The 22,312-nt window shown below is 43.9% G+C and overlaps 1 protein-coding gene across 1 annotated transcript in view; it reads left to right on the top strand.

Moving 5' to 3' along the window:
• The first annotated feature begins 295 nt into the window (after positions 1 to 295).
• pea15 (proliferation and apoptosis adaptor protein 15) overlaps positions 296 to 22,312 on the top strand; it is a 28,654-nt gene continuing 6,637 nt past the window's right edge. The window contains exon 1 of the mRNA XM_029526445.1: positions 296 to 449. The gene's annotated coding sequence lies outside the window, so the exon portion shown is untranslated. The remainder of the gene's footprint in view (positions 450 to 22,312) is intronic.

Genomic DNA, 22,312 nt, shown 5'->3' with positions numbered 1-22,312 from the left:
GCGGCAGAGAGACATAGACTCACAGTGACACAGAGAGAGAGAGAGAGAGGAATCACGACATTTCTCTGCTATTATCCCCACAAACACTTGACCCAGCCGGTGTCGCCTTCACGGACCTGCCTGCCTCCGACCCAAAGGGACGCGGACAGACTGGACTTTTCTCCTCTATTTTAAATTATTTTTAATTTTTTTTATTTTTGTGTCCTCCTTTTTTTTTTTTTTTTTTCTGCAGCCTGACTGTCTGTCTGCCTCTTCTTGTCTCTTGGCAAGAAAGAAACACACAAAGAAAGAAAGAAAGACACACAAATCCTGCGCAGAGCTTGTTTTGTGTTGTTGTTGTTGTTTTGTTTTGTTTTGTTTTTTTTAAACCAAGAGGAGATAATCTTCCTGCATCTTCCTCTGTGTCCCCCCTCCCAGTCTGTAGCTGACTCATTTTGCAGCGCCCTGGGGTGAGTACCCTTTCTCTCTGATGGTGGTGATGTGGGGGCATTTTGTTTCACCCAGATTACCCCTGGGGGGGTGTAACAGATTAATTGGTCCGTGTGGGGACTCTAACAGGCCCCCTCCTTCCCTTTCCATTCATGGATATGGATCATTTCTGCCCTCACATACCGTCATTGTTCCGTCTACTTCACAGCACGTCTGTAAAATGTAGTTTTCTGGTTTGTTTCTGAGGCACCAAATAGCTGAATTTCCCTCAGAGAGAGGAGGGGTTGAACAAATGGGCTCAGTTTTCCTCTAAAAAAACGCTCCAAATGGATGAAATTTATCCTCCCAGCATGAAGGAAAGTTAAATTGTTGGATCTGTTGTGTGAAATGTGCAACGCTTTTGTTGACTTGACACAACTCAACAGTGAACTTGACGGTGAGGTGGAGTTGTTGGTGAATTTCGTATTCTCAAGAGGGCATTTAACACACCATTGATTAAACTAATTGGATTGGGTTTAGTGTTGCCCTGGTCATCCATGTATCCAATGTCCTTCTCATTACCTCCCAGCCAATAAATCCCATAATACTCCCACAGAGACTTGATTTATTGGGGTCTGTTATATCCACTAAATTAAAAGACGTCGGTATTTTGTGTAACATCAGCCCGTAGGAGTTCATTTGCTGGTTTTTATGGCGTTTTTATTGGGTCGTGTTGGTGTTTGTGAAGATGAAGATTGTCTGTCTGGAACGTTCTGCCTCTGAACGCTCACAAAATTCAGCCAGAGGAACGAGGCAATAGAGGAAGCACTGGTGACCACCTGTGACCGTCCCGGATGGCTGCATCCAAGTGTGCATGAGTGTGTGCATGAGTGTGTGCATGAGTGTGTGCATGAGTGTGTGCATGAACGGATGGGGAAGGGCTGGGTCTTTTATGAATAGATGTCTGACCGGCCAACATTTCTGTAGATGGTGTTGTTCCGGAGCTGCTCTTCTTTTAATCAATATCACTTTATGATGTGTTTTTACTCTCTGTGTGCTCCTATGATGTCGTTGTTTTGTGCTGCTTTTGCTCGATGAAATCATTGTTGACTCTCTTTTTTTTTTTTTTTTTTTCTTTCTTTTTATGTAACACAATAAGGAAGGTTCACTTAAAAGCAGCAACAAGATATTTGTGTAGAAATGTGTTAGGGTTCGCCCGCTGATGGTTTTTTCATTTTATCTATGCCATGAAACAGAAAATAAAAACATCATTTCCAGAAACTCAGGGTTAGTCACTGTACTCCTAATTTGGCCTGGAAAACAAAAAGCTGAATGATCTACTTTCACATATCAGAAAAAAAAAAAGCAGCCAGTCCTCACAACTGAGAAGAAAAATATAAATGAGCTGCTGATTAAATTTCCCCTGATGGATTTGCAGCTGCAGCTCTTAACTTGAGGTGACCTGATTGCGTTTAATCAGTGTCGTTCTCTTACATCCTGACCCCTGTGTGACTCACACAAACAGTAGATTAATCTACATACCAGATGCAAAAAAAAAAAACTTGAATGTGTCGCACTCATACAGCGTGACAGCTGTCAGTCCATTTCCTGTGAGGTTGCATTCCTGGCATGACTTCTCTCTGCACGGTGCAGTTTTTACAAGCTGTTAAAAACATCCCAGCACAGCAGAGCAGGGAAAGGTCAACTTCATTTTTATTGCTGGAAGACTTTGTGATATTGGACTCGAGTTCAGAGTGCGAAGAGTGAAGCGTCCCTGCGTGATAAATCTGTGTCCACTTTGTGAGGGCATCGGCGAAGAGAGAGTGTAGGTGTGAGTGTTGGGCGACAGTCCTCGCAGGTGTGTGCGTTTGGTAAAAGTGTGTGTGCGCACCTTGACTCAGCTTTTTCACGGCCAATCCCTCCTCTCTGATTCGTATCGATCCGTCTTCTTGGGCAGAGAAAAAACAACAACTGGGCTACGCTGCAGAAATGTGCTTCCTCTGTCGGCTTTACTTCCTCCTGTGTGTGTTGGTGGTGTCGGTTTCCTGACACCACCAACACACGCGCACAATACACAAGTACACAAACACAAACGCACACACACACATCCGTAGTTGTCACCAGGGGAATGTTTGTGGTTGACTGTTTGCAGGCGCTGACTCAAATGCAGTTTTCAGGAGGATCAGTGTTAAACTGGTCGGACTTCAGATAATCAAAACAGAGAGAAACACTTGACACTTTGGAGTCGACTTTCTGGACTCCGAAATCAGCAAGCTGTTTGTTGTCACACATGCCAGGAAGACCAAATCTCTTACCGCAAACTGAAACCCGCAAATACAGTCAAGTTTCACCTAAATATAAGCCTAGTGTTTCTGCAACCGCCGTGAATGAGGAATCGAAACCTCGTTCAGGCAAAAGTAGACTCACTTAACATCTGATCTATTTCCGTTTTGGTTTCACTTGCTGTGAAACATCACAGGTTGGATTAACTCATAACTGGATGTCAGTTTTGGCTTTCTGAGCTGATTTGTGTTTGGAGTTGATGTGGCCAGTTAATGGCGGAAGAGGATTCATGGTTTTTAAATGGTTTTCCCATAATGAAGCAACTAAAGCTCAATGAAAACATGTTCAAAGTTAACCCCAAGGAAGAATTGTTAATACAATTCATGTTGACTGATTTTAAAAACTAAACCAGAGCAGCCGGGCCATAACTCTGAAAGGATGGCTTCCCGACCTTCCTCCACACAGAGGGAACAGATATGTCACTGTCAGGCCGTGTTCTTTCTTTCCCATCACCCCCCCCCCCTGCTGTGCGTTTATTTTCTTTCGCCATGTGTGCGCTGGGCTCTCCGGAAGCTGCGAGTTAGAGCGGGTCAGTGTCAGCCATATTACATGATCCGTTCAACGGCTGCTCGCTCTCGCTGACCTCCACGTCTGTCCACGTCTTTCTGATCCTTTTACAGATTAAACTGCCCCTTCCTAACTCAACAGGAAAGTATTTCTTAAAGTAAATAAACACAACTTCCAGACAAGAGAAGCAGCCAGCCAAGGAATTTGAAGTTATGTGGAACGGAGGAAGACTGAGCACAGAGCTGGTAATATAATAAATAGGAGCAGATAAACTAGCATTGAAATTTTGCAATTAATGTGATGAAATCAATTTCCCTGCGTCTCTGCAGAGCTTTGCAGCATCTATCAGGCCATTGTTTTGCTGTGTTGACTCACAGTTTTACTGTTTTAGTCAACTCTCGCAACTTTCATCTGTTTTCAGACATAGCAGGGAGCTGTTCTCAGCGAGAAAGCTCTGAAAAACTGACGAAACGCTGCTTCTCCAGCATAAAAATGGAAGGCGGCCAAAGTTGGGGACTAGCCGATGAACATTCAGCAGCTGAAGAGCCTCACATCTCCCTCAAGAGTCAGTTAAACCGGAAACAGAGCCGAAAAGAGAACAAATATTGGACTTGTGTTCACCATGTGGCCAGAAACAAGAGTCCAGATGAATGCTAATGTTGTGGCATGCAGGCTGATTGTGTGTCATCTCTGATGGTATCCAGCCAGAGAAATGCAAACGAGGAGAAAAGTAGATGTTTTCTGTCATAATGGGTCCAGTTTGAGATGAAAAGTGATACTGCAGATACTGTAGATGTGTTATTTTTTTCCCGAGGTGTGTCTTTGGCCTCGGCCTCGACCTCTCAGCGCCGATGGAAGGAAATCTTAACGCCACGATGACATTTCTTGGATCCTTAACGTGGATTAAAGTCGAGTCAAGTCACATTTTGTCAGGAGAATCACTGAGCGGGGGCTTTTTATCTCGAAGCTGCGTCACTGTGCACAAACTTTTCCAAACTGAGTGTTGCTTTAAAGTTGGAAAAATAATATTTGGTAAGAAGGGACGGCGAGACAAGTGCAGAAAACGTTGGTTTCTACCGCACCAGAAATAGAAATGTCAGAAATCAGTTTATTGTTTTTGTCCTGTATGTTCTGCTGTTGGGCAAGAAGGAAGTGATGCCTTGACGGGGAAGTCCACATTTCCCGTTGCAGCGCCTAATCTGATTTTCCTCCCTTCCCCAGATTTCTCATCCGTTGGATGATGCTGTCAGGTGTGTGTTGTTATCTGTATCCACCCACAGCTGCACTGAATGAATATGTGCGGCTTCATGTATTCGGTTTGATTATGTTGATGTTTGCTTTGAAAATTAGCGCACGGAGATTTACCCTGATGCAGATCTGACACATGTACGTCAATTTATTCTAAACTCTCCAATGCCAAAGAGTTTTGTTTTGTTTCCTGTGTTGACACACACACACACACACCCAACAAATTTAATCCCTCCAGCAACTGCTGGGTTGCGTGGTCGGTCGGTTGCTGTGCTACAAGTGACGCCTACACCAGCAGAAAGCTACTTTTTAATGCCTTCTTCCACGTTTGATGGCGTTTATCTGCTTTGTGTTGTGATTTCATCCAGCGGTTTGATTCTGGAGTGGCCTCATCCTTTTTTTTTTTTCTTTTTTTTTTAGATAAAGGGAGGATCAGCGGGGTGTCCCCAGCCTTTACAGAGCTGTGGAAGTGTTTCATAAGCTCAGTCTGTCTGTGTCACAGTGATCAGAATAATGGATGAAATGATTTCCACACAAACATCCACGCAGCACATTGAAGCCCACACAGACGGGCTGAGCCACACAAACGGCAACAGTACACACGTGCTAACACGCAAACACGCTAGCCTTTCCTCGTCGTCCATGTGCATAATCTGCTCTGCCGCTCAGCTCCAAATGAAACGCCTCAGTTGGCCTGATCGGATTTGATAAGAGTTGATTCGACTGAAGCAGGAAGGGAGGGAGGTGAATACGCGCCTGCGTTTTTTTTTTTTGTGTGTGTTGGAGGACATTCTATGGAAGGTCGTCTCTAAGTGTCGTCTCTTTTATTGGCCACTCTCTGACTGTGGAAAAAGTTTTTCACCCTGGTCTGTCTGCCAGCATGCAAATCCCAGGAAACGTGCCTCTGCTGTAAATTCTTTATACATCATTTTTAAAGGCATCGTTTCACAGTTTGGGAATCGTATTTAATGGATCTTAAGAATAAAGAGCTGTTTTTACATGTCAGGATTTGTGTGTGTGGGCGAGAGACAGCAACTTTTGCCACAGCGGTGGGAGAAAAAAATATCACATACACACAAAAATAAGTATGTCAGCTTCAACTTGAACTGATAAAACGTGATGCAGGCGTCAAACTTGCTCTGTGTATGTTGTTTATGTAACCCTCTGGGGACCTGTGTACCCACCTAGAGCTCGAGGTATTGCAGCTTGTACTAATGCATTGTACCGTTACACAAAGTCTCAGCTCGCAGCTTTTATGTAATGCCCTTTCAGAGTTTTTTTTCAGAAACTCAACCCGAGGTGGGCAATGCGCAACCTATAAGTCCCGTCTGACCTTGTTGCTGTTTGATATCAGTATGTTTCCACATGTTTTCTACTTTGCTGCACTTATTCGCCATTGTAGGCGCATTGTGCAACCATCCTGACTGCGAGAGCAGCACACTGCTTTACTCGGAAACAAAGAAAAGGCCGAAAGTGCTGGGCACAACGGATGGAGGAGTAGTCAGAAGGAGTAGGAGGGGAAGTGGGGAAAAAAATTGTTGAATTTGAAAAGTTCGATTATAACCAACAATTTAAAATCTATTATTTTATTCAGAGAACAGCTTCTGCTGATTCTGCTGTGGTGAAATCAGCTAAGCAGGCATCTTGTAAAAACAGATTTAAAATGTCAATTACATTGCATGTTCATAGTTCACAGCTGCTGTGACGAGTTGACCTCCATCGTGGCCTCCGGACTGTGTGTTGCTGTTTGCTGTGAAAGGCTCCTGCAGTCAATGTCAGGCCGTTCAATATTTGAGTAGACTGACTGACTCCTACGCCGCTCTATGTGAGCTCCATTATGTCAAAAACCTTCTTAGTCATCACGGCTGCACCGTTGCTCTCCTGATGGTGTTTTAGGCAGTTTGGACACAACCGTCAAGCAGGAAATTCAATTTTCCTGAAGCATTAAGAAGAAAGGCAAAGCAACAATATGAAGGAATGCATCAGGAGGGAAACAATAAATTACCGGGTCAGTTTCACACATCTAGTCTTACGTTAGGAGCACATTAAGGATGTGTAGGGGAGGAAATTGCTCTTAAGAGGTTGTATGGAAGCAGCAATTTGATCCAAGCAGGCTTTATAGGTGGCCACGCCAAGTTGCTTGGAAACCGAGTAGCAAAATAGAGAACTTAAAAGTTTTCAGATAATTCCTCTCGTCATAATTTATATTTTTGCATTAAATGTTGCCCCACTTTATTGGCTGGACCGCCGTAAGTTTTAGTCTCATCCCTCAGAGGACAGATCTCAGCTGAGCTTAGTTCATCTGATAGCTTCGTCATTTTTTTCCTCGGCGGCGTCAGCGTTCAGCCAAGTCTGGTGCCTCACCGAGCAGCTTCAGCAGTGCCGTCGTTAAGGTTACACTCTCGTCAATCAACAGGTTGCAAGCTCAACACGTTCCATAAATATCCCCAAAGATCTGCTTCGCCAGCGGGTGAACACATTTAACTGTGAGTTATTACCTTAAAAAAAAAAAAAAGGAAGAAGTGGGACTGTGAATTCATCTGCTGTTATTATGGAGACATAATGTGAGGAGGCGATGAAGGCTTGCAGGTGAAGCACACCACTTAGATGTCTCATGTCCTCCAGATGCAGGATGATGGAGTCATTTTCTCTCAACTGCATCTGTCTTCCTCGCCTGTGCCGGCAGGCTTAATTCACTAATGGAAGAAGAGCGAGCGGCACGATAGAGGTTGAGTGGAAGAGAGCGAAAGAGAGAGCGAGGAATCAGAAATTTTGAGTCATGTCTGGAGTCTGAAACAGAGACTGAGCAAGCTGTTTAATCTCTAATGGACTGTTTAGAGGACTCCTGTGTGTGAGAGACGGGCTGATTTTTGTCAGGTCCTCCATAACGTCAGAGGGCTGTTTGTGTGCGCCGCAGAGAGGTCAGTGGCTTCAATATAGATTCATTCCTCTCAGTGCCCCGACCGTTTGACTCCGCGTGCCCGTTAGTGAAAGAGAAGGGGAAGCTGCTGTGTGTGTGTGTGTGTGTGTGTGTGCGCACACGTCTTGTCTCTTCTCCCCCTTTGGCTCAGATGATGGCTGAAACTGACGATGACTCAGACTCTACCCCTTCTTCCTCTGCTCTCCCCCTCAGCAGCAGCAGCAGGCAGCGACTGCAGATTAAGGAGCAGGGAGTGGATGTACTCTCCGCCCACGTCCCTCTTATCTCTCCGAAAGTGATGACAATTGAACATCTAGACCCGTCCTTAATTCCTCAGAAACACTGACGGACTCCTGACTTGCTCCTTTGCCGTTGAATCAGTAGAGTGAAGGGCCCTGCTGCCTCAACTCAAAAGCAAACCTGCACACAAAAGAAGAAATGCTTTATATTTTGAAACACAGAATATCAGTCCGGTTTGCTGTGCAGCGATGTAAGATGAGTTCTTTCCAGTTGTGCGATTGTGGTTGACAACAGCAACAACAAGAGCAACGAACAGTAACAGCAGCGGCTCACAGTTCAGATTCTGGGTAGTTTATAGTTTTTGAATTTTGATATTCAGGGAAAGATTCCTTCAACGCTTTTAATTGTTTTGTTGTTTAATCAATAGTGTTGCTGTGGTTTCTTGGCAGTATTTTTTGGAGATTTTTATGGGCCACAGTCATGTTATAATTTTGTGTGCTGCATATTTTGTCTCATTACTCTCTTGAGAGAAAAGACATCCGGTAAACTTTACAGCGTAGCCAAAGTGTAGACAGGAAATGGACTCGTTGCAGACTCTGCAACACTTATTTTATATGCTGTTATGGCGTGATTGTAATAACATCAGTCATGTGGTTGAAAAACAGAAATCCATTTTTAACCTCAGTCACATCTGAGTATGAAGATGATGTAAAAAATTTACTGCAGCTATGAACTGCTTGCCCTACGGAGTTCTTATACTTTGAATTAATTCATGCATTCATTTAGAATTTATAGGCGTGTGGAAGTAAAGTCGGGAGCGTTGCAGGGTCACTCGTGTTCCCCTGCTGTGCTGAGTATTCATCCAGATGCTGCACTCAAACTGCTCACCGAGGGCAACAACGGTTTGTTGTCTGACAACAACACTTTTTGTGCGCGTTTTCTCTTTTTCAGAAAATCACCACAGCGAACGAGCTCTGTTCATGCCAAGTCGGAGCTGTAGCCGCAGCCGCATTTTCTAAATCAGCAACATTTGGTCTGCAGTGACGGGAAAAATGATTTTTGAGAATCCGCTCTTCGCTGACAGCTGGACGAGGGATTGGGACGCAGACAGTGTGCTTTCAACAAGCCGTTAAAAAAAACAAGCAAACATCTGTGTGGATGTTTGTTGGACCTTCTTTTTTTTTTTTTTTTTTTTAACCCTGCTCTGCCTCCGAGGGAGTGAATCAGCTCTGATGCATAAGATAAGACTTCCATATCTAAGGAGGTCAGAACACAGACGACTACCTTTATTACAGCAAATCCTCTCACATGTTTCAGTTCGTCTGTCACTTGTCGCACAAAGATGGAGAAGACACAACAAAAGGCAGCTTCTCCCCCTCCCACGTCTCTGCCGATGCCACCTCTACTTTCTGCTCCTGTCAGGCAGCAGAGCCGTGCGATTACTTCGTGAAATGAGCTTTATATGAAGGAAGGCGGTGAAAGAAAACGTGTAATGTCACTTTGTGTGTCTGCCTTTTGTTGTTTAAGGCGGATGCGGATCAGGGTGTGAAAATTGTGTGCACGTGTTTGCAAGTGTGTTTCTGAGCATGTCCGTGTGCGTTGAACGTAAACATGTACAGTAGATATGCTGTGTGTATCTGCTTGTATGGAGATTGTAAGCATTCATGTGGGTTGATGCAGGCGTGGGTGCTGTGGCCTGTGTGTGTGTGTGTGTCTGTGTGTGCGTCTGCAGCTGTGTCTCTTGTCTACTGTTATGGCATCCTGTTCCTTTTCCTCGCTGCCTCTCCATCTGGAGCACAGCCAGCCTCAGTGAACTGTGCATTACAGTTGGATACAGCCCCATTATCACTGTGGAGAATGCCGACATCCGGACCGCGGCCTGCTGTGTAGCTGTGTGTCGCTTCGAAGCTTTGTGTAGACATTGTGCGTGTTTATGCACATTCATGTGAACGTATGGTTACATCCCCTTTATGCACGCACACGGGAGGAGAATTATTGTTACTGTGATGATTTACCCAGAATGTGTACTTTCAAATACTCTATCAAACAATCACTCGCTGTGTTACTTCAGTTGTGAGCAGGAGAGTCACTATAAAAGAAGCGCACAAAGGAAGGAGGTTGTGCAGGACAAATCATCACAGACACTTGTTGCTTTCTTCTTTCCAACAGTCCTGAGGACAATGCTCCTCTTACTTTAGTAGCAGTTTTAACACAAGCTTGCCTTAAACCAAACTTGTTTGTTTCTGACCGGCCATTCGCGACGCATTTCGAAAGCACAGCGGCGTCAGATGATGAGTGATGAATGGAGCGCTTGTTCAAAGCCAGCTCACACTGATTTGTGCAGTGAGTTAGCCAACGGCAGCATTGAAATGTCATATTTATACTTATTTCTGCAAAAATGATGACTGTTTGCAACACTTCAGAGACGTTGATGGACGGTGGAGAGGTGGTTGGAATCGGCTGTAATGGAGTTAAAGTGCTCAGCTGCCCTTTTTACACCCCCCTTCCAGGCCTGCAGGTGGTAAAGGGGCTGAAAGGAAAACAATCCGTTCTGGAGGAGTTTCAAGCTCAAGGTGTTGCGTTCAGTGACTCATTAGAAGTGCTGTAAACATGTGCGTGTGTTTCTGGATCCATTTCTTCACCCAGCTCCACCACGACCACAGTGCGGCTTTAACCCCCCCCCCCCCCCCCCAACCTGACAGGCCTGATGGGCGTGACAGGCCCGACGGCAGCTGTTAGTTAGCAGTGATAGGCTGAACAGACCCAGAGTCACAGGCATATGCTTCACGCTCGTAAATACTGCGGGTCCAACAGCGGAGCGTTGTCGAAGTCACAATGTTCTCATGCTGATAACAGCCCGGGGAAGGTGTGAATGTGCGTTCGGGCAGGTGTCTGTCAAACACAGATTTAGAACAGCGGATGAAGTGACGGGTGTTAGCTGGTGAAAAGTGCTTCTTGTGCTGCAGAAAAAAATCAGACTTAATGACATTATACGTAAACACGACCTCTCTCTCTCTTTGTCATCTGTCTTTTAAGCCTTGTCCAAATGTTCCAGCAGCATTTTTCCATCCAGCCAGTCGGCCATCTGGGATCAGGCAGAAGCCAAAGTGGAACTTTTTTTTTTTTTTTTTGTTCACTCAGCCGCTTGAGGCTATTTACGCAAAGTTACTGTATGCAAACTAAGAGAACTCTGCACCATCAGAGTCAAAGTGGGCCTTTTGTCGGTGTTGCTTTGCATGTATGCGTAAATGTGGCATTTGGCTTCTGTGTTTGTCTTGTTGCCTTTGTTTGCATATTGCTGAGACGTGGACAAAGAGGCAGCGAGAGGGAAGTAAATGCTGGATGTGTGGGTGAGCTGCTGGTTTTTATTTTTTTATTTTGAAGGTAGAACAGCCGCACGGTGGCCCTGGCTGCACTCCTCCTCATCTGCCACAGTCACAATGTCTCTGCAGTTATTTTAACCGCTCTTCAACAGAAATAGATGTTTGTGCTCATCGAACTCACCTGCCCCATAATTTCCAAAGTGCTGAATGTGAAGACGGGGTCGCAGCTCCAGGATAACAACCAAAACAAGGTTCAGCACGGTGTGTTGTGTTGAATCACAACAGCTTGTTAACGACAATATCACTGAAAATAGACTCTTTCCCTTTTGATGGAGACCCCGAGGAGTTCTCTTATGGACCCCTGGTGGAGAAACACTTGTAAATAATCAAGAAACATTATAAACCTCGTTGTGGTTTTGAAAGGTTTTCAATGTGATGCATAAGAAACGGAAGCTAAGTATGATGCGATAATGTCAAAGATGTTTGAAGAAAAAAAGGATGTGGGAGATTACACAAGCAGCGTGATGGGAAGAAGAGAAATGTGATGAGGGAAGGGTGGAGGTGGGGGGATGACCTGCGGATGAAGTGAGGAAGTGAAGTAATGAGGAAATGGTTAGTGAAGTCAAAAGCTATGTGAGACTCCGGAGACATTAAGGATGTGAGAAAAGAAAGTGAGAGTTTTTTTTAATGTGATTTTTATCTGTCTGCGGCGCCCAACAGGACCGATGTCACCCGAAGTGAAAGAAGTGCTTGAATAGATTTAATCTCAGCTCATTAAAAATCTGGCCTTGATTACGTTGTTTATGTCAGAAGAAGACAAGAGAAGGAGTGAACGAGGATGTTGCTGCTCTTCTTCACTGCTGTCTTCCTGCTCGACGCCGTCATTCCGAGGTAACGGGTCGCCCTGCCACGTGGATCCCATCTCCACGTCAGGAGACGCGTCTTTAAACTCAGTTCGGAGTTCCCTGGACGCCGCGGGACTTCAACATCTCGACTCCGCCTCATTCTTCTTTCAAGTTTGCCTTTGTGACGTCAGAAAATCCTCCAACTCAAAGTAAATGTCGGATAAAATGCTATGAACCAAACGAGGTGTCGTAGAGTAAACGCGCTTGCAGCTGATGTTTCCTCACTGTTTGATGAATGCACAACTTTTCTTCTGTGATATGGAGCACACGTGACGTTGACAGCGTGAACTTGGTCCTTGATCACTGAATAATTTATTTCTAGGCTTTGATCTAACACACATCTACACATTTAATGGAAGGCAAGCCACCAGACCGAAGCTGCGGGGCGATGCATGTACACACACTTGTTTGTCGTTGTCTTGCCTGAGTTTGTAATGCGGTTGAGGTTTGGATTTGGATCGCTGCGTCTGAATTTTGCTGATTCATCAGGGATTCATGGCTCACTTAGTTTGTTAGCTCCTCGTTTCAACTGTAGAATCATTCTCCCAGTGCAGCACCCTGAAACGTGTTTCTGTCTGACATGAAAAATTCATTTCCCATCAGTCTTTTTTTTTTTTTGGGGGGGGGGGTTCGTGGTCACCAACTGGAGTTCACACGTCTCCATGCAAAAGCCTGCAGTGTGCTTTTGATGAGAGAGCGGCGAGAAAGAGCGTTGGAGTGAAGGAGGCAGAGATATTTCTGACTTGTCTTCACAGCAGGATGGCAGCGTGGAAACAGGAAAAAATAAAAAAATAAAAAATCCTCATTTCATCTCCACACACACAGCCCCTCCCCTCCTCATCCTCTCTCCTCCCAGAGGCATGAAGATATTTTTATCTTCCATAAAGCCCAAACGCTAATGAAGCATCCATGACACAAATACATTTCCACGATTTTTCATATCTGGCTCCTTCCAACACTGCTGTGACACTACAGCATTTCTATCGTTGTGAACGTTGTGTGTACTGCCTTTCAGTGATAATTTCAGTGATGATCATGTATTGAGTCTAAAAAATGAAGGGGGGCAGTGAGGTGAGATAATTTCACTTATTTCCGGCCCATTTGATTTTTTGTCAAACACTCAAACGGTTGAATGTCATAAAATAAGACGCGCGGCTCTTCCAACAGAAGACAACACTTGAAATGAATGTTTTTGTGTCATGATTTTGGGAAAACAGGGATGTATTGATACGTGATTTGGCGAAACGTAACGTATTGCAGCATGCAGGGATCATCCCTCTATGCCTTTCCACAAAAATTTAAAACACTCTTTTCATGCATTTTGAAATCTGCCTCGCACACAGACGCTGTGCTCCCACAGCTTTCGAGGGATGTGCGTTCAGTCTGCGTGATGCAACGGACCGACACCGAGGCTGGCGTTTGAAGGCAGCGCTGTCCGAACAATGTGGGTGCTGATGTCTGATTGTATCTTATTGGGATTTCTGCCGGATAATCCCTACAAACATACAGCACGTATGATGCAGTCTCTCTGTTGTTTCTGTCAACAGCCGCCGACTCTTCTCACTTCAGCTGGTGAACAAACGGAGATAAACTCAATTGGCTTGCAAGAGATGCGTGAAGATTTGTTATCTTAATAATGCGCAGCTCTCAAGGGAGGGAAGTGATTCACTCAGGTATTTATTCTCAGTGGGAAACCGCAGCATCCTCTCCTCCTGCTGAGAGAGGACACATTTACCTGAAGTTTTATGTAAACAAGGCAGCAGTTTTGTTGGTACTCTACCTAATTGGCTCGTTTCATTCAACTACGAGTGCAAAATTAAATTAGTCGGTTTTTACATGACAAGGAAAATCAGCATGTCAATCAGTGTATTTCCAGGCAAGGCACCAGATTTTAAAAACGGTTTAATATGTGCTGGCGTTGAATGGTATTCAGTTGAATCATTTTGTGTACTTGCTTTTAATTTTAAGACAATGTCTGATTTAAATTTAAGTCGTACGTTGTAACTTATGCAGGCAAATTTCTTGTAGCACTGCTTGTGATTTATTGTTTCACAGTTTAGTTTAATAAAAACAAAAATTGGGCATCCAGTAAAAAAAAAAAAAAAAAAAAAAAGCCCTAATTGGCACAGTTGTGGCATCAAACGCTAATTGGGCGACATTATTGTGACACCTTTTGTCAGATACTGAAGCTCTTACTTTTTTAGATTTGTTCCTGTAAATACACAGTATTTAATTACCTCTTAGTGCGTTTTAGAGTGCAGGACTTTTGTGTTTTACCTCGGATTTGGACACGGATAAGCAGCAGAGGTCATGAACGGACTCGTAATCTGCTCACTGACTGGCTCAGGGAGGTTAAAAAGGTGCGCTTTTATACTTAACAGCTTGTGTGATTCATGAGTTTATAAGTCTAAAACGTGACATTCAGCGATATCTTGGGAAATATTTGCACATAGAACGTGTTTCATGTTGGGACGGCATAATCTCTGTCGGGAAAAAAAACTTGACGCCTTTAACATCAAAACAAAAGGAAATGACATCAGCAGAAACGGCGACAGCTTAAAAACTGCTTTGAAGCATAAACAGCTTGTAATGACTGCGGCGACTTACCGGGTGCTGGAGGTTACCGACTTGCTTACGGTAGCTTAGCAGCACGGAGGCAGGATTTTATTGGATTACTCTGAATTAGACTCGTGCGTCGCCTGCTTTGCACGCTGCTGTCGCCTTGTTAGGCCTGACCGCCGCCGCCACCGCGGGGTCATCCAGCCATGAGGCGTACCCCTGCACCGAAACGGGGCTTCACTCTGGTTAGACAAACTGTCTGCTTTTGCACAACCACAGTAACTCCCCGCTGCAATTTTTCATCTCCTCCTCGTCACTCTTCTTTATTTCTCCTCCTTTCATGCAGCCTGTCTCTTCCTGTATCTCTCCACAGCACATCTGGTCTCTCTGGTTTTAGTCAAGACCATCTGGTCTTTTCCTGCCACCCCGGTGAACCATTTAGACTTTGGATGAAGCAGAAGGCAGCTTCAGTGATCACTCTTTCTTTCTGCTCATCCTCATGTGTGGCGCATGCAGCTGTTCGTACTCGTCCAGATATTTATGCGTACAGTTAAAGACATTATCAGCCCTCATGCAGACGTGCAGTCAGCGGCAGTACAGAAGAGTATGAATTCCATTGCAGCCCACACGTCCTCCAACCTAAACCCCTTAACTCTGACCTGTGACAGATTTGTGGTTGACATTATTCACTTTGGTTCATGCTGCTATAGCTTTGTGGCTAACGGCATTCTGCAGCTCGAACACAGTGACCGAAGAAGAGAAAGTTTTGAACTTCGACGTCCCGTATTTTCTACTTTTTGAAGTAAGTCCTCTTTTTGGAGATCTGGCAGCAGCAGGTCAGTCGGCCAATCAGACGACAGGACCTGAGCCTCTCGTCTGATTGGTAGCAGAATTCAGGTATCAAATCCTGTGAACGCAGGACGCTGATGGTTACTGTTTCACTGTGACATCACCGAGTTAAAGGACTTCGAATGGCTCATTTTAAGGCAGAGTTAGAGAGAGAAGAGGAAGAGGGCCGCGTTGAACAAAGCAGAGGGGATTAGCTCCGGTGTTAACTCCGATGGCGAGTGCAGCTGTTTGTTTTTTCTCATCCATTTCTCCCCCCCAATACCTCGCTTTTCTTCCCCGGCTGCTGCTGTTTTTTCCGCTGCCCTATTCCCAGGGCCAGGAAGTGTGTCCATGGCGACAGCAGGAAGTAAAGCCTCCGCTGGTCAGCCACAGCCAGGTCTCCACGGCACGAAAAATATTCTCTTGAAATATCTCCTTGCCCCGTCCAGACCTCTTACAGATCTGACGTGTTGTTGCGTCCATTTTGTATCGAATTTAATTTCCCAGCTTTGTTAAGACTCGCAGAAGGAAGCTATCCTGCCGTTGTTTTGTAAGCATGTGCACACATCTCAGCAGGTGTGTGAGTTTGATGAGGACCGTATCTCATAGTTTTTCCCCATCTGTGCGAAAAACAGCAGACTTTTCATGTTTTTGTCTTTATTCCGGCGAAACACTTCAGTTTAGTTGCTGAAAACCTCCTGTGGCGTTTTTTTATTTATTTTTTTTTTTTTTTTCTCTCGCTCTCCTTCGGTGACCTTTACCCCCCTGGCTGTACGCAAGCTTGTGCCAAAAAAGTAAGGGGCATCTGTATGCAGGACACATCCACACAGTGCCCACAGTGTGTGTGAGTCCGGTTGTGCGTTTGTGTGTCACTTGGGAGGATTGATTGTTGCCTCTGCCTACACAAAGTCCTCACAGATGCTGCTCTTGGAGGATTGTTTGGAAAATGAATAAAGAGGAATATAAAGATAAAGATTTTCCTTTGGATATAATTTTTGGTGCAGCAGTAGATGAGCTGTATTGAGTTGTAGATTTTCTGAACCTTAATTTAATACCTTTTCAAAACTCCAGCCCAACCAATAGATGCTGTGAGAGAAATGAAATCTGAGGTACTCTTCAGTGAACGGAGTGCAAATTAAGGCTCGTTACCTTCTTTCTTCTTCTTCTTCTTCAAAACAACTGATTTAATGACGAACCAGCAGGTTTCATCATTAGCCTTCTTCAAGAAGCACAAAGCTTTTATGGGCTCTGCATTCAGACTTCAGTCGATGAAGAATATCTTTCATTACGCTTGTTTCCCATTTTTGTGTACAAAATCGAAGTTAGCTTCTAATAGCTGCCTCCATCACCGACTAGCCGCACAAAGATGGACGTGATGTCTTCCTCAGATATGTGAAGTTTTAAAGCCTGAATCCTAAAAGACTATGTTCCTGATCATGACTAAATAGGTTTTGATTTGTTGTTTTACTTTGACATGCTGCAGGTATTTTTGGTTTGATGGTTTATTTATTTTTTATTTTAATTTTTTTTTTTTTTTTTTTTGTGGTTGAGAACTCTTGCACTCTTTGGGGCATCTCAAAGATTTCTGGATGGACTTTGTATGAAATGTTTCTGAATGACAGATGAATCGACCCGGCAGCAAACGATCCAACGCAAACTGACGGATTGTTAAAAATATGAAGATATTTGAATCGGCAGCGCTGTTTTTGCACGCAGCAAATCTTCTTTTCTCCTCAATGAAAAATGGGCCACTGGCCTATATTCTGTGGCGCTTCGCTGCTTCTCCCCAGATTAGTGCTTCCTCCTTTCCTCTGTTTCGCTCCCTCCCTCCCACTCTCTCTCTCGCTCTGGGCTTTTGAACTGATAAGTGCTGGCAGGACTGGCTGCCTCATTGGATACAAGGCCGTCAGTGAGGGAACGACCCGGGCCTCCTCTTTCCCCCTCCTTCACCTATCCACCTCTTTTTTTTTCCCCCTCTCATCCCATAATCCTGTGTATAAAATCACTCCACTCCTCTCTGTCACTTCAGCGTCCCTCCTTTTCGCCGTCCGGGTCTGCAGAGAGAAACAGCATGACTTACAGAAAGACGATGAAAAAGAGGGAAAGAGTGAACAAAGCAGCTGAAGGAGGGAAAGGACAGCCGGCGTTGCACAAGGTGTTTTATTTGGCAAGTGTACACAGGCAGCGTTCAGTTGTAACGTTTCCCGGCACAAAGATGTTGCTGCGACGACGACGACGGACTTAAGAAGAGTGAAAATGAAAAGTGAGACTAAGGCAGAAAAAAGAGAGAGGGGGCAGATGGTGCAACCTTGGAGCGTTGTGTTTGACCTTTTTATGTGTGTCTCTGAGTGCACGAACAAGACGACAGCACGATACACAACTATTGAAAGCGACCTGACTGTATCTACACGGGAGCATCTGTTTGGAGAAAACTCTTACTGAGTGCTCGGCCATTAGTGGGCTAATTAGTGGACCTCGTCAATGGTATGAATAAATCATAATACGGCCATTACTGAATCCATTTCATATTTTAAGATGTGATGATTAAAAAATTATGTCAGCAAAATTAGAATATTTGCCGGCCTTGATAGTGCATCTGCAGACCTGCAGGTACTTAGACTGATGTATTTCCATTTTAAACTCCATTCTATCGAATTCATCTTAAAGCTATAATTGCAGGTTTAAATATATAAGCGAAATATTAAAGTAGGTTATTATGCAAACCGCATGCATCCTATGATGAATTTCAAAACGTCCAAATGGAGATACAAAGATCTGAGTTTCCTGTAAGGGAGCGCCAAGGTCGAGCAGACATCAGGGCACTGTGATTTAAATCAGCAGATTGTGAGCTGAAAGCCTCACAAGCAAATCATCTTCTGCAGCTGCGATTGTCGAGAAATTATTTAGACAGCAGGTAGAATCCAGATTTAAAAAAAAAAAAAAAAGTGCAGTGGTAGATCCATCTTAAAGCCATTAAAATGTCACCCTTGCTTCCATGTGGTTTTTAAGTTGACTGCCGTGTTTGCCAGGTTTTTTCAGTCACCAGAGGGCCCAGACGGAGAGAATCAGACCTCAAAGTTCCCTCAGCCAGCTCAGCTGGAAGCTGACGGTATGGTATCAGTCTGTAGCCCAGCAGGACGCCGCTGTGGACAACGCTGACTGGGGGGGGGGGGGCTGCAGTGACTGGACAGTGTTTCCTCCTCCTCAGTTGTTGCTGTTTGCTGTCGGACAGGGAACCTGCAGGGAGACTTCAGCACCGATCGGCCTCTGGCTGACCTCAGTCTGAAGGCGGGGGAGTCGTAGTTCGGACGTTTCAGGTTGTGCCACCGTGATAACGATGAACAGGAACAAACTTATTTTACTTCCTGTTGAAAGAAATGTGTGAATAAGTTCCCTGTTAGATTATTGAAAATGTCCTTTGTTTGCTTATGAGACAGCCTCCAGGAGAAGTCTGACATTCATACATGGTTGTTAATGAACCAAATTAATGTACACAGATCTTGCTTGGGAATTTAACGTTACATTTAGTAGCAAGGACGACTTAGAGGCCAAAACCTGGACCAAAAAAAAAAATTAAAAGTCTATATGAGGTTTGAACAAAGAGACACTGCGAATGCTTCGTGGCTAAAATAGTTTTTGTATAATCGTCACAACTTCTTGACCAAAAAATCTGCCTAATAAACTGAAGAAGAGATGAAGCATACTTGATAATCCAGAATTTGAAGATGCATATTTTTCTTTGTTATAGTCTGGATTGTTTCTTCTTCTACACCATTAAAGGTGGCTGTAAGATGCAACATATTTTCTGTTAATCTGTGTTATCTCCTCTGCATTAGTCATTACTTATGCATGTAGTCATCCTGATAAATACAATTCTGCTGCGTTCGGCACAAAGCCAACAGAAACAGAAGGACGAGGGAGAAATATGTACATAAATTTTAACTAAACCTCACACCAGAACCAGATTTCCACCGAGTCTCATTCAAAATGATTTCAGCATCACTATTTATCTCATATTGTTGTTTTACAGCAGATTTCATAATGAGCGAGGACATTTATGTGGAAAAGCAAAAACAAAAGAGGGCGAATGTGGGTTGGAGTGAAACGCTTGAAAGAAAAAGGCAATTAGCTTTTACGCTTAAAGATGCAGAATTATATCTGTGGTTGAGTTGGAGAGACATCTGACCTGAGTGGTAGATTTTATTTATTTATTTTTTTTTATTCAGCTCATCTGCCTCCCACTCTCTGATCTCTTACCTACTGCAAGTCCTGCAAGACTGGAGATATATTGTCAGAGAGAGGGAAAGGTTTAGTGCACCGAGAAGGAATAACAGAAAAAAAACTGATTTAGATCGAGAGGAATCAGTGAAATGAGATCAAGATCAACTCAAACGGCGGTATTTCATTTTTAAATTGCGTCAGGTAATTATATAATATTTAAATAATTAATTTATTTTTGGAAATGAGAGGTATGTTGGTTTTAGCCACACATGGAGAGCCAAACACAGTTTTGTTTTATTTATTTTTTTTATTTTTTTAGTGAAGTCGTGGTGAGTTTGAAGATGGAGAGTGGGCGGGACTCCCACTCTCCATCGCCTCTCAGTCCATCTGAGTAAAAGAGAGAAACGTAACCAAGAGGTTGGGGGGGTGGAAAGAGAGGAAAGGTCAGGGTACATGAGAAATTTAATGAAGGAGACAGAGACTAACTGCTTGTGCACACACCGCCTTGCCAAATGTAATATACAGGAAAAATAAATAAAAAATTAGGAGAGGAAGGTGTTTAATATCACCGTAAATTTACAGTTTGATGCCACTTTGTCAGGTTTGTTTTATTGCATCAGATGCAAAGAGGAACCTTATTATTATTATTTTTTTTTTTTTTTTCCTTGTAGGACTTTTATTTATTTATTTGTTTGCTAACTTCAGACACCCTGAAACATTTGATGTATAAAGCTGGCACACTAGAGAAGAGCTAAAATTTTACACTGGTGTGTGTGTGTGTGTGTGTGTGTGTCCAGTCACTAAAGACGTATGAAGGAAAACAGCAATAAAGACAAAAGAACAATATGTGAAGGGAAGGAGGAACGGAGGAGGAGAAGAATAAATTAAAGAGGGGAATAAGGAAGCAGGGCTTTGCAAAAGGAAAAGCAGACACACAACGTCTGGATGTATTGTATAGACAACAGTGTTACAGAGTCTATTCCTCTTTCCAGATCTCTGTCAGAGATTTTTTGAGCTGCTACCCCGGTGGTTTTGTTGCCATGGTAAAAATCTAAAGGCTTTTCTCCACGCTGAAGTCCAGCACAGTTGGCCACCGTTGTGTTTCTTTATGTCTTGTGTGTTTGAAGGAGTGAGAGAGAATGTTTCTGTTTTGTGTGTCGTTGATTAAAAAAAAAAAGAGAAAGGAGAATGAGAGTGAGCGAGCTCTTCTATTGATCATATGACTGTCACGATGTTGCATTGAAGAGATCAGCAACCTCTTACCGTCTCTTTGTACTCACAAGTATGTGCTTGTGTGTCGTGTGGCGTTCTGTTACACTCTTTTGTGTGTTGTATCAGATTTGCGAAAAAAATTAAATAAAATAACAACCTTTCAACAATAATAAGTTTGGGAAAACAAATTCTCGACACATGACTTTTTTCGAATCGATTCAAAAGGCCTGTCTTTTTTTTTTTTTTTTTAATTGGTCTGTCAATCATCCTGGTGGGGGCTTTTACTCTGAAAGGGGAGGGGGTGAGGTGAGGGGACGGTTTCTGCGCTGTCGCTAGGTAACAGTCTCCCAGCCTAAAGGCAAAGCCAGGTCTGGTTTCCATGGCGACGTCATTGGTGTGTAGGGTGAATGGAGTTTTGGTGGTTGTGGGGTGTGTGTGTGTGTGTGTGTGTGTGTGAGGATGATTACAGCTGAAAATTGAAAGATAGCGGTGGAGGAGGAGGCTGAGTGCTCTGCAGACGGTGTCACCTCCACCCTCATCTGTACCTGACATTTATTTGTGCACGTTCGTCCCCCCTGGGCCGCGTTGTAGTTCCTGATGGGCGACATGGATGGATGATGTCTATAAATCAGGCGGATGTATGGTTGCTGCTGATGCACTCATAAAAAAATAAAAACGAGGAGTCTCTGGATGGACCGAGGCCGAGCGCACAAAGCTGACCGTGGTGGTGGAGGTGTGGGGGGGTGACAGTTTAGTCACGGAGGGTCTTCAGACACCATGAAATCTACAGAAAAGCTCGGAGGTTGTAATGGAGTCTGAAGACATTCATGTCCTTCTCTACTGGAAAAACTTTGGCTGAGTGCCGCGCTGATTCCTCAGATTTGTGATTGAACACGACACATCCCTAACACTAACCCGATGACTGTTTTAAACACAAGGAACTGGATGACCTTTAACTCACTCTAAAAACCGCACTTTTTCTTTTTTTTTTACCAGACTAGCTGGTTCTACATTGATACTTGTGTAGGAAAAGTTTTACTGAGCTCTTCAGTAAATCTGCAGATCTTCCCCTTTCAGGCTGATCACAAATTTATTTTGAAAGCTTGTCAAAATATAATCGGCAGCAGGATGAATGTTTTTGGGCTTATTTACACAAATAACATGTAGATAAATGAAAACAGAAGCCTGAGTCTCTCCCCTGTGTGTTTTTAGTTTCACGCTGCTCTTAACTTTTACTGTTCAGATGCCAGTTCAGTCCTGAATAATACTTTGTAATCACGATTCCACAACTCTGACAGCTCTTTTTCTCTGTCTGTCTCCGTTAAAGACACACACACACAGGCAGCAGAGACAGAGGAGCGGGCAGACAAAAGCATGTTTGTGTTCATGAGAATGTGAAGCACAGTGGGTCTCTATGTATGGAAGCAGTGTCAGGCTCGTCCCTGAGAGACTGGTGGGGCGGGGGGGGCTTTTAGGGGAGGGGGCAGATAGAGCGGATTTCACAGACAGCATGACAACACTATTTCAGATGGCATACAATACAAACGGATAAACGGATAAAATATAAGCTTGATCACTGAAGGATTTTGTCAGAGCGT

The sequence above is a fragment of the Echeneis naucrates genome, chromosome 18, assembly GCF_900963305.1.
Source record: "Echeneis naucrates chromosome 18, fEcheNa1.1, whole genome shotgun sequence".
NCBI lineage: Eukaryota > Metazoa > Chordata > Actinopteri > Carangiformes > Echeneidae > Echeneis > Echeneis naucrates.
This window is presented reverse-complemented; position numbering and strand designations above follow the sequence as displayed.